Raw genomic sequence first — 7266 nt, 5'->3', positions numbered from 1 at the left:
TCTGCCAGAGACAGCATTATTGGTCATGCCCTGTGTTGGGGGAGCAGACTGGGGGAGTCCTCATAATTAACAAAACAACCAGCGGAGTCTCCCAGGGTACCCAGCCAGGGAAGGGGGAGGACTGTGTGGAGCCTTTGTGATGAACCCAGGACTTCAGCAGCCAAGGACACTGGGCTCTACATCTCTGAAAAAGTGCAGAGGATGGGCAGGCTGGCTTCTAGAGCTGCACCATGTCTAATTATGTACCAGGAGGCAAGAAAAGGTGTAGGTCTGTCTTTCCAGTTCAGAGAGAGAAAAAAAATACGTTGTGTCTCGCATCTAAGAAATGAACAGGCTGACCTTTTCAGAGCGTCTGAAAGAAAAAACCAGATGTATTTCTCAAGAGTCACTGTGACTGAAGGCTTGCATTGTGCACTCACATAAAGGGAGAGCGAACCAGAAACCAGCAGCTGATGATCTGAAGCCAGGCTGTGCTATTGTCCAGCACACAAACGTTCTACAAGGACCCAGACCACCATGCAGTTCTGTGCACAGACTATGGCCGTTGCGGGGTGGGCAGCGAGGGCTTTTCTTTCCTCCTTTCCTTTCTTCCCTTCCTGAAACCTTTTCCTCCCAATCCCTTTGCAGTTGCTCACATTCAACTGTTAGCAATTATTCCCATTGACCCTTCTGGCTCTCCAAATGAGGTGTGGGTTCTGAAGGTCTCTTCTTTGTACCTGACAATCCCACGTTACAGGCAGGCTCCAGGGAGGAGGTGAGGTCTCAGCCCCCTAGGGACAGTCACCAGCAAGAATTGAGTGGCTGTGATTTATTTTCCATGGAGCAAAGTCAAAGCAAGGCAACTGTGTGCTGGGAGGCAGATAGGAGAATCCTTCCAGCCTCATCAAGGTTTTCTTCCCCATTGTCCCTGGGGAGGCTCAGGGCAGGGCTGGTGTTGTTGAGGGGGAAGGGAAAAAGAGGAGCAAGATGAGAAGGAGGAGGCAGCTGAGTGAGGCCTTTCTCCTTCCAGCTCAGTTATTTTAGTTTTGCTCTTACAGCGTTTGCCTTCCTTAGTGTGAGTGGATGCATTTCAACTCCCCTACTAACTGTTAAGTGCCCGAAGGCAGGCGCTTGTCTTCCTGGCCTCTTGTCTTTCCATTGTCCCCACTTTTATATTCCTACCAAGTGTGCTCTCTGTAAATGTCTGCTAAATGGAATTAACTCTTTACCTCTGAGATCATTGGGTTTGGCTCCTCATCATTCAACGAACAGCACCTCCTAGCATGAAGTTCCTTGACTAATGTGAAGGGACCCCACCTAGGGAACTCTAACATTTTTATTTTGCTGATTTTTTTCGTGTCTCTAGACCTTTGAACCACATTTCTTGGCCAGTAGGCAAAAACACAGTTCAGCTAACAAAATGAAATCATAGCACTGTATTCTTTTAAGTGGTCTGAGTATATTTGTATGCAAGTCGATTTGCAGTGGACTAAATATTCCAGAAGCAAGATCTTATTACCTGTATAATTGGGATCAGAAATCCTACCACCCCATGGCCAGACACAGGACTGCTCTGGGGCCCAACCTCAGTTGTTTTCCTCAGATTACAGGTTAGTTATACTCTGTTTTATATTTGCTGTAGTCCTTTTATCAGAGACAATTCTGATCATATTTATGATTGCTCTTTATCTCTTTCTTCCAAAAGACTGTAAGTTCTATGTAATATCAGCAATAATAACAACAACTATTTATTGAGTGCTTAGTTTGTATCAGGTACTATTTTACAAGCTTTGTGTGTATTTTCTTACTCAATTTTTCATATCGTGGAAGTGTACACTGGGTGCCAAGAAGTGCCAATGCTGGCACTACTTGGAATTTAAGAAATGAAATAAATTATTGACACATTTATACTTTCGTTGCAAAGGAGGGATGGTTATACCTTTCCAAGAGTGCAACGAATGAACTAACACAACATCCTGGAAAAAGGAATGTTATCAGAAAAACATCAAGTCAAAGGAATTTCTTAATGTTTTCTTGAAACTATAGGTGAACTTCGGTTTGTGGAATAAACTGTATAGACCCTAGCTTTTTTGAGATATATTTTATATGTTTACCTAAAATGAATCAGAGAGTAAAGCTATTTTGGGAAAACTCAGTTTTGAGATCTTTTGTTAAGCAAAAAAAAAAAAATCATTTTGTAATGCAAGTAAATCACCCCCCCATAGCAATCACTGGTAAGAACGTTACAAATTAGCATTCTTCAAAGTGCTTTCCTACCAGTAGAGCCATGTGCTTACACATAGATTTTTCTGTGTCATTATGTTACTTGGTAGATGGAGCCTCTAGTATTTCAGATCTGTCTTAGTCAATTTCTTGATGCTGGGACAGATACCTGACCTGGGATTTAAGGAGCAGAGGTTATTTGGCTGAGGGTTTCATTGGATTTAGCCCATGATGGGCTGACTCCAAGATAAAATCATCGTGGCAAAAGGGAATGCTGGAAGAAAGCCGCTCAGTTCATGGCGAACAGAAAGCAAGCAGGGGCACAAGAGCAGAAAGCAAGAGGCAAGGGACCAGACATATGGCACCAAGGCCACCTTCCATAGCTCATCCAGACGCATGCAGTAGGGTGCTCCACCAGTCTCCCAAGCGGTTCTCAAGCTAATCAAGTTGGCAGTCTAATTTAACTGTCAGAAGATCTCTTTTAAAGAAACTTAAATACTGGGAAGTAAACATTCCCATTTAACACACAAAGCAACTGATGATGATGTGATTTAGTCCGAGAGAATCCCTTGGAAGCTCCACATCTGAAGCGTCTCCTCAATTATATAATAGTTTTGAATCGTAACCTGCAACGATTTAAAGTCAGACTGACTTGCTAGGTTGTACGCCAATCACAGACACATGTTTCATGTCTAGATTCATTAATTTATTAAAAAACACCTATTGAAGGCCTTCTGTTTGCCAGGCACTCTTCTGAAAAACAGAAATAAAACAGAAAAAGCCCAGTTACCAAGAACTGTTGTTACAGCCACCCCATCCAAAATGGTAGCCATTAAAGCCATGTGTGCCTAAATAAATTAATAAAATATTTAAAAGTTAAAACTTCAATGCATCAATTTCCCCAGCTAAACTCAAGTACTCAAATACTTGAGTTTCAAGTCTGCTGGTCACCACATATGTCTAATGGCTGGTATTCTAAATGGTGCAGACACAGTGTTTCCACTATCTTACAGAGTTGTATCAGGACTGCTGAAGATGGATAACGAGCAAATATATAATGTGTCTGGTGGTGATCAAAACATTTGTGAAATGTCAAAAAATAGGGCCAAAGGATGAACAGAAGGACAAGGTAGAGCTGTTTACACAGGAGGGGTAGACAAGAACCTCTGAGCCTTGGCTTGAATGAAGAGATGGAGTGTGGGTCCCATGGGCACATGGGGAAGAATACATCAGGTAGACAAGTGTTCTGAATAAGGACTGACAGGCAGCTGGCTTATGTGTTCAACCAGTACCAGGGCAATTCTCTGGTTGGAGTGGGGAGTCCGAACAAGGAGACAGTGATTGGGGGTGAGGTTAGAATGGGCAGCTGGGCCAGATCACACAATGCCTTCCTTGTCAGCCATTTAGACCTCAGCTCACCAGGAGAGCTGATCACAGTAGATTGGAGCTTGGTCTCTTCTTCCTCTCCTGTGCCTTATAATTCATTACTCTGTGATAAGATATCTCTTATTTGTTTCTTATATTCTTGAGGAAATTAGAGCATACAGCAGCATTTTGCCACAGGTGCCATGAGGCCACGACTATTTTGTGACTGTGGATTTGACGGGTCTGTGCCTGTTCAGTAGGCATGACAGCTGGGAGACTGGGACTCTGCAGAAACTTTTGCCTTCTGACTGGAGAGACAATGGGGTGATAATGAAAGTTCCTCAGAACCACAGTTTACTGTTTATAGGATAATGGTGATGTCAGATTTTTCTCTTTTAGTCACTTATTTATTGAGCACTTACTTTGTACTCAGTAGTATGCCCAAAAATGAGGTGTTCCAGGACAGCAGACTTTCTGTACTAAAACCAAGTAAATCTTGAGCAATTTGGGATGAATTCATTAGACTATTTGTGGACGACACTGTGACTCCAAAGATAGATGCTATCTTTGCATCCAAGATGTCACAGCCTGATAAGACAGATGATACAAAATTCAAAGTGCTTTGTTGGAGGGAAACACGGCTGTTCTTGCATGCTGCATTACCTCGAGGCTTAGGACAGTGAGGAGGATGATGGAGGACTTCCTGGCAGAGAGAGGATAACCAGCTTGATTCTGGAAGATGAGGAAAGATGCCTGCCTTGTAGCCCCAACTGTAATGCCTTCTCTGTGTCTTTGTAGAGATTCATAATAAGTAGACTGTTATGCTCCCACATGTCTGAGTCTTCCTAACAGAGAACCAATGCCTCCCCTGAGCTCTGAGATTCTACTGGTTCCCAAATATCTTAAGTCTGATTGCTTTGTTGGGTTAGGAAGCACCAGAGGGAAGGCAGGGACTACATATTTGTTCATAGAGGTATCAATATCTGGGCAAAAGGGGGCTATTAATCACATCTGTAATTCTTTCTTGGCATAAAGAGAATTTAAGGGCATCCATGAGAGTATGTATTCATTTAAATTCGTGGGACAGAGGAGTCAGGAGGAAGGCTTTTCAAAGGCATGCTGTATCTTGCACAGTGAGTGCATTTCTCAATGCTTTCTCAGAAGCAGACATTAAAACCTGCAGCACAGTCATTTAGAATTTCAAAGGTTTCTTCTTCAGGGGGTGGGACACAAAAGACACCACTGTTACTCACATAATGCTGGGATGGTGGGGAACAGCAGCACACCATTAACAAGACAGGTCAGCAGGCCTCTACGGAGAAGGCAAGAGCTATTCTGCCAGCATAAAGAAGACGCCTCATCACGGTTGCTTTAAAAAGATTATTATCATTATTGCTTTTTAAAATTCACTCCTGCATTCTACCTAGGTTGGGAGAGCTTAACAGAGGAAAGAGAATTTTTAAAAGTAGTTCGTAGATCACTAAGAATCACAAAACACTCAATATTCTCTCCCTTCCTCCCTCTCATTCCCTCTCCCTCTCCCTCTCTCCGCTCTCTGTCTCCCTCTCTCTCTTTCTCCATCTCCCCCCCAACTGTATCTCTCCCTCCCTCCCTTTTAAGGGTGTCAATCAGAATTGAGAATAAATCCAGCACCTAATTCAAGAGATCCTTCCTTTCTTAAGGCAGAGAGATCTTTCAGGAATGCTCTGTGTGGTTTTAAATGGAGCCCAAATTCCAGCCAATGGTTTGAAGGACCAAATAAGCCGAAGCTTTTTACAGACAATACTGCTGGTCTTCCAACATTATCTTGCATGGCTTCGCCTGTCTTGCCTCTCCTTTGTTTTGGCATTACATGAAGTGAATGCCACAGAACTAAGTTGGAAAACCAGGAGCCCAAGCTGCAGGAACAGCTAGCAGACAACATTGTCTCTGAACTGCTATTGTTTCTATTTTAGGAGCACGTTGAGTGATTAGCTTGGGTAACAGTAACATCACATTACCTTGCACAGGCTGGAAATGTCTTTCAATAAGGAGGCAACACCGAGGCCATGTGATACAATCCCATAGACAGAGCCAAGTGGAATACATCAAAGAGAGCCTTGATGCAGATGTTTCACGCAGAAGAAAATTAGGTCAGAGACCACTTCAATTTCAGCTTCTGCCAGCCTCGTTTGAGAGCTTCCAGTGAATTCGTAATGAATAGCTTCTAGGGCACTTTTCTCTCATTCAGTCACAGACTGCCACAGCCAGATGAGCGTTCCATGTGGAATCTTCTCTCATTATTTAAAACTGCTACTTTGTGTTCTGAAATTCCAGAACCCTTCCCATGTACCACAACTCTGGGCCTGAAACAAAAAGACTCCCAAAATACAGAGAGACATGACTCTGTGTCATATTCTCCCGTGCTCTCTCTTTCCATCCATCCTGTACATACATGTTTTTTAATACATCCCCAAGCCCCCTTTTCATTTGCTTATGCAAGTGCAGGCACGATTGCTGAGGAATATTAGAGATGTCAGGCTTTTTAAATCTTACTCAACTCTAAAGAAGCCGAGGGTCTATAGATGACCAAAATGCTCTGTTGGCTTCTTGCAAGGAGTGTGCATTCATGAGTGAGTGTGGCGTGCATGTATAAAAAAAAAAGAAAGAAAGAAAAAAAATCCTTTTCTCTGAAAAGAGAAGGGCAGTGTGACCTCAAGGAAAGTGAATGATGCATCTTTTCCCTGCCCACCCCAGCCCCGTCTCACATGTTATTTATTATGTTGGAAGGTTAGAATTGAGGGCGTCCTGGTGTCTTCTTTTCTCATGTACTCTTACTGCCTACCCTTTCTGGGTTTCACGCTGACAAATCCTTGCTGATTGGAGTGGGGGTATGAGGAGTGGATCGCCTGAATTCATGCCAGGAGAAGAATCATTAGATTCTAAATGCATTTGGGAGAGAGGGTGCAAAGAGGCAGCCGCAGAGATCACAGAGGCTCCTCAAAGCTGGTGACACTCCGATTTCCCATGGGAAAGGACATAAAGTGGCAGCTCCAGCTCCAGCTCACCGTGACACGATCGCTTTGTCTTTGCTACCTCCAAAGCACCAGGGCATTCATTAACTGGTTTTCTCAATTCTAAGGTTGGCAAGGCAGTGGCAGAAAGCGTCAGAAAAGCACTGGAAGGTTTGCCTCTGCTTCCACCCATCATGAGAAGCCACCAGGAAGATGTTGCTGTTCTTGTCCTGCCATTTGCTATATCTGGCATTAAAAGATGCAAAAATTCTAGTCTTTCAGCCTGTAACTGCCTCCTAGTCTCCTCTCTGCATGCCTTCTCTCACAATCTTTTTCATTCTTAAACACACACACGCACACACACACACACACACACACAATTAAAATTTCTGAGGAGTGCAGAAGCAAGGGAGGCTGTTTCAGTGGTGTACACAGGTGACCTGATAGATACAGAGACCTAGATTTAAACTACTCCCTTGTGCGAACTTGGACAAGCAGCTTTCTTCTCTAGGTTCAGTGTCTTCACCAGGACAAATACAGGTACTGTTGATCCCTGAGCCCCTCGCAGCTTTGAGGCTGACTCAATAAATAATCTCTCTCTTGGGTTATAAGCAATCAATGTCACTCTGAAACTGTCTAGTGGGGGTTGTAGTCTCAGATCTACTTCCTGAGATGCTAACAAAGACTGTACTCGAGGCCCGGGATT

General features: G+C 43.5%; 1 long non-coding RNA gene across 1 annotated transcript; it reads right to left on the bottom strand.

Annotated features, from left to right (window-relative positions):
- Positions 1-2936: 2936 nt before the first annotated feature.
- Positions 2937-5783, bottom strand: LOC104872913. The gene is made up of 4 exons (XR_783304.2): positions 5568-5783; positions 4821-4936; positions 3990-4270; positions 2937-2955 (listed from the first exon to the last, which is right to left on the bottom strand). It is a non-coding gene; the product is annotated as an uncharacterized LOC104872913 (long non-coding RNA).
- Positions 5784-7266: the final 1483 nt, after the last annotated feature.

This window comes from Fukomys damarensis, unplaced genomic scaffold, assembly GCF_012274545.1.
Source record: "Fukomys damarensis isolate Sample0158 unplaced genomic scaffold, DMR_v1.0_HiC HiC_scaffold_36, whole genome shotgun sequence".
NCBI classification, from domain to species: domain Eukaryota; kingdom Metazoa; phylum Chordata; class Mammalia; order Rodentia; family Bathyergidae; genus Fukomys; species Fukomys damarensis.
The sequence above is the reverse complement of the archived record's forward strand: the minus strand, read 5'-3'. Positions and strand labels throughout refer to the sequence as shown.